The sequence below is a fragment of the Geospiza fortis genome, unplaced genomic scaffold (genome assembly GCF_000277835.1).
Source record: "Geospiza fortis unplaced genomic scaffold, GeoFor_1.0 scaffold11, whole genome shotgun sequence".
NCBI classification, from domain to species: domain Eukaryota; kingdom Metazoa; phylum Chordata; class Aves; order Passeriformes; family Thraupidae; genus Geospiza; species Geospiza fortis.
The window spans coordinates 4,284,610-4,294,855 of NW_005054304.1; positions in this window are offsets into that span (position 1 = coordinate 4,284,610).

The window sequence follows — 10,246 nt, forward strand, 5'->3', positions numbered from 1 at the left end:
GCGTGATGCTGGCTGTACCATTGTGGAACCTACCAGAGGAGACAGGCAGAGAGCTTGGGGAATGGGGCTGCTATGGCAACTGAAAGGAGCACACATGACGTCAAAGCACACAGAGGTCTCGCAGGGGGAGGGAGAGAAAAATCTAATCTGCAGCCACAGCCACGGTATCTCCTGGAGAATCAGGGGATAGAGCAGCCTGCAAAGGGAAGCTGAGCAGCCTCCTGTAGCACTCACCAGCAGCAGCAGCTCAGACATCTGCAGTACAGAGGGAAGGTGGTAACAGCAAAGTGGATCCGCTCTTTCGTTTACATTAGCTGCTATACAAAGGCATAAACGCCCATCACCCTTTAAAAAATGCAAACATCTTTAAAATTCAATCAAGTTTCAGCTTAGGAGAGGGATTTAAAAAAAAATAATAAAATTACAACACATCTCCTCCACAGCTATTGAACACAGATACTGCTTGAATGAACAAGCAGTGCAACTCTCGGAGTCCTTCAGAAGCCCAAGGACCTGCTAAAGATCTCTCCACCAGCAGTAGGTTGTGCCCACTGCTAGACTGCCACAAATCCCACTTCTAAAAACTACCACTGCACAGAGGGACTATTGCATTTTTTGCTCACAGAACCAAGCAGAGTTGGTGATGACTTCTGATGCCCTCCAGTTTAAAAATTGAGCAGATAACATTGCTTCTGCACATATCAAACTGCAGGATGTCTTTTCTCTTCTGACATAAAACAGCAAAGAATGTACACTGGAAGACTACTACACTTCCATGAGATTTAGGCTGGGATATTATCATACAATCATAGAATGGTTTGAGTTGGGAGCAACCTTAAAGATCACCCAGTTCCAATATCCCTGGGCAGGGATGTAAATGATTTGACCAGGTTGCTCAGAGCCCCACCCAACCTGGACTTGCACATTGCCAGGGATGGGACATCCATTCTTTCATTCATCTTCCATCCACCCATAATTCTTAATATCTAACCTAAACTTGCTCTCTTTTCAGTTTTAAACCGTTCCCCCTCGTCCCATCATTCTAGGCCCTTGTAAAAAGTCCCTCTCCATCTTTCCTGTAGGCTCCCCTCAGGTTATAGAAGGCCACAGTTAGGTCACCCCAAAGACGGCTCCAGGCTGAACAATCCCAATCCTTTTTGTCTTTCCTCCTATTATGGTGACATTCTGTCTTGCTAAAATACCCTTTCAAAGAACCAAACCATTTTCTTCAGTATATCAATTTCATGGGTCAAAAAGAATACCAAGGAACTCATTGCAGCTTTCTGGCCACTGGTCTGAATATTCCACAGGTTTTACCACACCCAGAGCCAAATACAGTCCTGTGTGACCAGGAACTCAAACACAGAGGTTATCTAACCCAGGCTGGGTAACTCCTGTTTTTCTGAGGGCCACCCAAGTGCCTTCAGCAGCCATTAACATATGGCATGACACATAAACATTTAAATCATTTAACCTAACTACAGACCAAGTGAAGTCAATAGCTGTAATTTGCCCCTGAGTTGTTGGTTGCCCATTCTTGCCTATATATACCACTCCCCCTTCTCCATCAGTCTGTTTCTTATTTTTTGGAGGGGAAGGTTTTTGTTTTGATTCATGCATCATTCCTGCATACATAAACACAGGCACGAAGATCTGAACACATTTAGTTGCAGGGAGAAAAAATTCTACAGTTCCAACCTTCACACAGCTGTCTTCCCCCCCACCCCTTTACCTAACAGCTCCACCACAAGCCAACAATCACCACAGAAAGGCCTCCCCACACTCTACATGTTACTAAGAGAAGATGTGAAGATGTCCTGCCATTGTCACCAGTGCCCTGTGGAGGCACAAAGGGCAGCAGGACACAACTTCCACTGCAGTTCTACCTGGACAGTAGAAACAAGCAGTAAGCCAGATAAATGTGTCAAGCTACTGGTCTCAGTACTGATCTTCTTCAACAATCCACTATTTTAAGGTAAAATACCAGGATGAAATTATCTCTCTGAAAGATTTTTTTTCTTAAAAATATATCCATACACATATTTTTCTGCATTACATAAAACATTCAGCATACAATAAATTTAAGTTTCATGGAAAAAAACCAAAACAACAACAACCCCACACTATTGTGTGAGTCAGGAAAATACCTTTGAATATACCACTAACTGACCACTCACTGGTGCAGAAGGGATTAAGGGTGGCTGTTTCTGACATAATTACAGGAGTGGGGTTGGAGAAACAGAGAGGAGACAAAGAGCCTAAGCTTCTGCAGCAGTGACAGAAGCTTTGGACTACAATTAGGATATTTGCCCTTAAAACAATGTATCTAATGGAAAATTGTGGCTTTTCAAATGCTTCTTTCCCCAGTCAAGGGATGCTGCTTCCTCAAGCTCAACACCAATTCTCTCCACCTTCATCTCGGGTGATTTCAGTGTCCTCCTGAGATGCTCTACTGGCTGGGCCAAGATGCACCAACATGCCACAAAACGCATTCCACACTGGAATCAGGCCTCAGCTAAACACTGTAATGGCCTGACACAGTGCATCAGACTGGCATCTAACAATATAAACAGATCATTTTTGGCACCAGTTTCCCAGAATAGCTGCCCCAGTCTTAACTGGTGGATATGCTCTCTGTGACAGGTAAGGCCAGAAGTGGGCATGGTCTAAATTTAAGGTCGACTGGATGTGAGCAGATGTTTACAGCACAAAATTAGCTACAAAGGTCACAATGAGCCGACTAAATTATTTTCAGCTAAGCTCTTGGACCTCCTCTTTGCGCCTCTAAATCATTCAGTGTTGGTCCTCCTTATCACAAAAATAATTTCATTTCAAATGCAAATTCTGCATACAATTTGCATCCCAGGAGATGATAGCTGGACTGTACCTCTGTCACTGATTTTCATGAGACACACTGGGAGCATGTTTCTCCCAGAGCCTGCTGCATGGGTGGCTGAATGTAGCAACTCCTGAATTGCCACAGTTTGCAATCCAGCACATCAAAGCAATCTCAACTCGGTGACGGCTTAATGCAGTGGGGTGCAAACTGTGATGGTTTAAGAGCTGCCACACACCCTCTTCAGCTCTGCCTGCCTTACAGGGGTCATATTGCTCTGAATCACATTAAATTAAGGCCACTGCAATAAAATCCTAGTGAGCAAGCATCTTCATACTTTAAGGCATAAAGCAACAAACCAATCTCTGAACAAATTCTTCCACCCAAGTCGGTGCTAAAGCCAGGACTAAGGGATTTCTCAACATCACTTTCAGCCACAGTTCTGTATGACTCCAGTCTGATGCAATGTTGCACTCTCCAGTGGGAGAGTGAAGGTGTGTGCCAGGCTCTCCATGGAACCAGCCACTGCTGTTCTCCCCAGGTATGTATCCACTGTACACGAAATCCAAGAGTGTCTTTGTTCCAAAATTAATCTTTAAGGAGGGTGCAATACAACAAACTCTTTTTTTGCAGCTCTCCTTTGTCTGCCATACAACCCTCCACTGTACTGAACTTCTCAGCTAGTTTTTAACAAAATACAAAAATTTGCAATGCCTTCCTATTCAGTCTCATTCTCAAAGAAAAATTACAGATGAAGGTTGATCTGGACTTTACCCCAGACAAGAGAAATAATAATCTTGGATTTTGTGTTCATCTCCATCAAGAGGCCTTCAAAGCCATTACATTTTCTACATTGTTATTATGCCAATGGTCGCGAAAGGCTTTAAAAAAATTGAAGAAAGCTACATATACTCCTATAACCCTTTTTTCATCCCCTTTACTCCCACTACCTTTTCACTGACTGAAGTGAAAAGGTAGTGGGAGTAAAGAAGTGGACATTTTAACCTCAGGATTAAAGAAGAAGTGGACATTTTAACCTCAGGATTTCTCTTACTTTGTTATACAGGTGGACAAACGTAACAGAACTAAACTGAGATGGAGTATTAACTATGACCAGCATAATGTCAGCTTTCTATATAACTCTGAGGTGGAAAAGCACAATCTAAACCTTCCTGTTACCTTCCAGAGGCCTGACCCACACAGAGATCCTGCAATTACAAAGTGTAATTGGAGACAAAGCTGGGTAATTGAGAACAGGCAGTTATATCACAGGGCAGGGCATGGCTGTTGGACAAGTCCACTTGATTCATTTATTCATAAGGGAGGTTTTAAGTGAAAGAAACAGTGAATCAACACAACAGATGCACCAGAAGAATTCTTAAAAGACAGACTGATTAGCAATAAGAGATCTAAGGAGTTGCACTGATCACTTGCTTTTACACTTGCTTTTGTACAAACAAGAACAAAATCCAGCAGATATCTGACCAAAATGCATTATTTTAAATATTGAAATCCTGGTTTAGAGGTAGTAGAGAACAAGAGCAAATTCAGAAAAAATGGTTCTTCAAGTCGAGAGTGCTTTTCCTTACCCATACATTCCTAAATCAAGAACTAAGATAGGATAAAACAAATCTTAGCAGATATGCATTGAGCAGCAAAACCACAGGCAATAAAATGGGAAATATGCACACAAATGCATGCACATGAATACACAAAATTGAAGGGTTCAAGCTTTCACACTCATCCACATTAGAAAAAGGATGTTGTGATAGCAAGCCCATAAACATGAAACAGCGAGATGCACACATATGTCACTAGCAGTAAATTAGATGTACAAAATTAGACTGTTAAATACTTACTTCAGTAAAGGGAATGAACTTAATGAATAAGTTCAAGCATCCAAGTGTTAGAGAAACAGGACTGTCTCACTGTACATGAAATTATTTCATCTATACCTTCAATTACTGCATCGTTAGCAAAAAATATTTTACTACCTATTTGATGACACACATATCAAAATAACAACTTTGGTACACAATAATACTGCTGTCATTTTTGAAACTGCTTTGTCTGCTGTCAAGGGCTGCATGTCCTGTAAAAGTCTAGCAAATAAATATACCCTAAAATGCACTAATATGATTTTGAATAAATTTATCATGGGTGTTTTATTGTTCTAATGATATAAAACATTACATAAAATGCTAAAGGTGCCATAAACCAAATGCTTACTATGAAAAAGAAAACAACCTTAATTCTAAATTGCTATCTGAAGGTAATGGCATGAACTGCTCAAATCTTATTTAATTTTAAAAATTGCCACTTCCTGTATTCAGTAATTCTTCCAGAGCGCACGATTTCATGCTCAATTTTCCCTGCAGAGATCCATAAGGCATGTATGAAGGATTCAATTATAAATGATTCCAGTACAACAGAGCACTAAACAGAATTTAAACTTGTTTCAGTATGCAAACAAACAAAAACCAGTCCCTTCCCCAAATGAGTACATTCCCCATTTACATAACATGAACACACAGCCATTGTTTACAACATTTCAGAGGTTTACCTGAAAACCAGGATACACTTGCAGCTGACTTCTGTGAAAAATTCCACACTGTCAGTTCACTTTGCTACAACCATAAAATTAAATCAGACTGTGACAGATGGTGTCCAGCCTGTCTGAAGATATTATCTGCTGTATAAATATTGATGATTTCAATAAATTGTGCTCCAAATATACATTTTGAAACATACGGATTCCTATCTTGAGCTAACAGTAAAAGCTTTGGCTATATTACCATGACAATAGTATGTTCCCCAAGGTAGGATTTAGAAGATATGGGCCAAATAATTCTCTTGGCTAAAAAATGTTGTATTCAAAGTTGCACAGACTTATTGAAATGGGAAAAGAATGCATTAGGAGATTTAGTGAACTATTTAGCACCCTGCTGAGAGATGGCTCAACCTCCTCTGCTACTGAAAACTGGCTCCTAGGTTGCTTCAGAAGCTTTTAATATACCGCCTTTTCTTATAAAATCTTTCTTGGTACATTACTCGCTTGGGAATTGTTTCATTTCTCAAATTTAGTTCTCACATAAGAGCTTGGACCACTCATCGATTTTTTTTCTCAAGCTCACCAGGTGATGCTTTTACTTACCAAGTCCTGATTACACATTTCTTGCACATAAGCAAGTCTCTGCTCCCACAAAGAAACCAAACAGCTCCAACTAAGACTACACACTAAGATTATATAATGTCAGAATTAGCAGTATATGATCTTTTTTTTTTTAAGCAATTGGGTTGACTGCCTCCGTGCACGTGGTTCCCCCAAGTATTTCTTCCAAGTATGTGATTTCAAAGATGTTCTTGTTCCCCTTTGGGAGCAGAGTGATCACATAATGGGAAAAGCATTTTTGGATGCTGTATTTTATCTCAGCCCTGACCCAAGAAATAGGTCAGAAAGGTTTCACTAAACTAGGGAGTTGTAAAGGCTGCAGCTCAGAGAGACAGCAACTAGCCCTGAGGACTCCAGAACTGCCTGTGAGTTAAAAAGAAGTAGAACAGTCAAACTTTCATTTGATTTGTACAAAATTCATTCACAGCAAAACACAGTGAGATAAGGTAGGGCAGCTACCCAGTGCATCATAGATGAGATGCACAATCTCAAAGCATGTAAAAATTCCCTCCACCACACCTGCTTCCACACTTGATGCCTCAGGAATGCTTGTGATGCTCTCAAAGGCTGGACAAAGGCAGGAGAGCGTGAATTACACATGATGCTGCACCAGCACTTGCATGAATCCTTCCCACCTGAGGCAACACTGCCCAAGGGAGCCTTGGCTGCCCCACCTCAGCAGGAGCAGCTCACCCTGCATCCTCTGTGTCACACAGGCTGGCATGGGGCCTGAGAAACCACCTGAAAAACCACATTTCCTCTTCCTCCCACAACTCCTCATGTAATCGAAGGTCCCTGTTGGAATGGGTACAAACACAATTTAATGTCACACTCAGATCCTGTTTGCCAAGACACAGCAGCAGACACATCTGAAGATAAACAGAATAAGACCCTTGGGGTTGTTGCTTCCATGGTGTGCTCAGATGCTGCTGTCATACAGCACTGGGCAGGTCTGTCAAAGCAACACTTTAAACACTATATTTCAATATTGATTCTGGAACAAAGCAGCAGCTAAGTGAGGACAATGCACAAACTGGCTCTACTCGACAGCTCCATAATTGCCCAAAGGTGCAGAATAGAGATGTGAAAAGACAGTAATTCCAAGGTAGCATATTTCAATCTAAGCACTGAAGTAATAGCTCAGATATAACAGAGCTATTCCTGTTTTCCAGGCATTCTTATTCCACTTAGGCATTGTTCGTGCTTCTAGCCCTTCCCCTTCGTCACTGCCTCACCATTCTTCATTTCATCCTGCCACATTGCAAAGAATGTTCAGAAACAGCAAGAAGAAAAAACAAAAACAAAACCCCCAAACTCCCAAAAATGTATACACTCATGAAAATCCTGCCAAGGCCAGAGAAACATAAGGATCCTAATCTGTTACCTCACTGAAAAAATAGAGAGATGGTGTGATCAATGTCTGTTTTCCTACACTGGAATAAATTATCTGATCTAGACAGCCATGTAATCTTGTAAATCAGGGTAAATCTACAGCCAGCAATTGGAATATCAATCTAGGCGAAGCTGGAAAATGAAAAAAAAAAAAGTCCATAACACCATGTTCTGAAAGTTATGCCAAAGCACCTGGCAGGCCTCAGTCTAATACTGCATTATTTCTGCTGACAGGAAAGTCAAGACCATAACCTGCCTCAAGGTTTAAAGACTTAGACAACCACTTCTGTTGACTGAGAATAGTTGCAGAGGACAGTTCTCAAGGATTATTCTCATAACTGATCTAATTTCATCACTGAAGAGGGACTGCAACATCGTAGGATGTTTATGGTAGGGAAGAGGCAAAATATTCCAGGGGGAAAAAATATTCCTATTTATTAAGTCAAAAGGGAGCTAAGAAATCTTGAAATTCAGGACTGATAACTACTGAAATAGACCAGTGACTGCTGGAAATAAAAAACAGAACCAAAGTCAGCATCTGCAGAAAATTCTATGATCTGCCTTCAAGAGAGAAAGAGAGGTTCTACATCATAGTTTAGCAGCTGGCCATTTTAGGGAAGGAAATAACACTGGGTATCTGTATTTGAAGCCTAAGAATTAACATACTGTGGGGATGGATTTATCTACAGTGGTTCTTACTGAGGGCCACTACAAACTCCTGTGATACCCTGTGTTTATTTTACTTGAGCTGAAATCCAGAAAAAAATCCAGAAACATTTCTGACTGACACCTACCTGGCAGGTCTCTCTCCTGTGTTTTCCCCTCAGTGATTTGTCTTATTTGCCCTGGACTCAAGCAAAACCAACACATTATGGAAAACATACACTTTGAATCCAAACAACCCTCTTGGCTGAGCTGGACTTCTTGCATCTTATGGAGCAAGATTCTGTCATCTCCTGGTGAGGACTTGATCGTATTTGAGACACCATTTGAAGGCCAGGACATCAAGGAGAGCTACATCCCTCCTGAACTAGCATCCAGATAACAAACAAAATTCCCTGTGGCACTTCCCATCCCACTGTGAAGTGCCACAGGGATCTGTGTTTATGCGCCTGATTTGGGCTCCTCGTGTCCCTGGATATCAACTCCACACCAGCCAGCTGCCTGTTGTCAGCTCCAAGTCAGGGTGCTATTTGTGACACGTTCCAACTTATCTTCTGTTGTTATCACAGACAGATGGAGCAAGATAATAACATGAAACCATGGCTTGGAAGACACCCATGAAACATCTCTTGTTTCCTCTTCTTTTGATCCCAGATTCTAGGTGTAATCTTGACATGGATTCCTTTCAAGCATAGCACTTTTCTTCCCAAAACAAAGCACCAGGTGCTCCAATGAATCAGTGAAGCTCTTTCATCTGCATGCAGTGCCATTTAGAGTTATTACCAAGGCATTAAACCATCCAGCAGGTGACAGCTGACACACGTTCTGTAAAGTGGCTTTGTGATGAAAGACATTATAGGCGTTAAAAAACATTAAGTTTAATACTGTAATATAACAATTACTAATAACATCACTTCTGAACTGGTAGCAACTTCACATCAAGAATGTCACATTCACCTTTTCCTCAAATGGCAGATTCACAGGAAAGGAACATTCTAATATTTTTTAAAATTAATTCCTGAAATCAAGAAAAGTACTTGAAATTCCTATGAAATAATAGAATGAATCAGAACTTAGTGAGAAAGCCTCTTGAAGGAAACAAAAACATAGATGATGACAGCCAAAAGTTATTTACCCTGGACATCAATGATCACTGCACAGATTCAATAAATCAAGTTTACTCAAACAGAAATTATAGAGTGCTTCCATATCTTTGTTTCAACTGACTTTTCTTAAGTAAAGTTTTAACAATTTCCAGTTGCAAGCATATTTATTAACCTCAGCACAGAAATACCTGTGCTGTCTTTTGAGTGCTTCTGTAGGTATAATCTTAACATTTGTTATAAAAAAATCAAAGCTGCTCCACTTTTGCATCTGGTCAGCCTTATTTTTTTTCCCTTCAGGATAGGAATATAGTTTGCCTAGATTTTCAAACCAACAGTTCTCAAAGAATCTCATAACCTCCATTGTTGCAATGCTTTCTGAAGAGGCGCTCTCATTAACACAGAAAATTCTTAGAAATGAGCTGAGGAGTTCAAAGTTTTTGTGCTAACAAAGCATTAAAAAGAAAAGCAATTTACCATTACCAAGAGTTACCATTACTGCCAGCAGTAATGGTAACATGGAAATTGATGCCAAAAGTAAGTAAATCTTAATTTTTAGTGGTTACCCAGCAAAGGTTTATAATAATACTTTTTTTTTCAAATGGCAATGAAAGGATTAGGGAAAAAAACCTGCAAAAAAAGCCCAATTCTTCAAATGTTAACTGGAAAAGAAAGCATTGCCAATCCATGAAATTCCTATTAAAGTCATGACATTTCACTTCACTTTCCCCCTTAGACAAGCAGCAAGGAAGAAGAACAAATTCCAAAGTAATTTTAGCTTCTTTCCCATCACAGGAAAAAAATAAAAGAATCACACAACAGATGGACAAAATGCTATATAACGAAACCTTCATGCTGGGGACTGTACTCAATATGTGCCATAAATAGCCACCTCAAATCCGCCCCAGATCACTTCACCAAACCCAACATTTACTACAGAGCCTCTGTTAAAATCACTGGGCTCAGAGAGAAACCTGCATACCTAGGAGTGGCCCACTGACACATCTGTCTGTCAGGCCTGTGGCTCTCTTGGATGGAATCCAGATCTCGGAGCTGCGATCCAAGGCTTCCCGTACCATG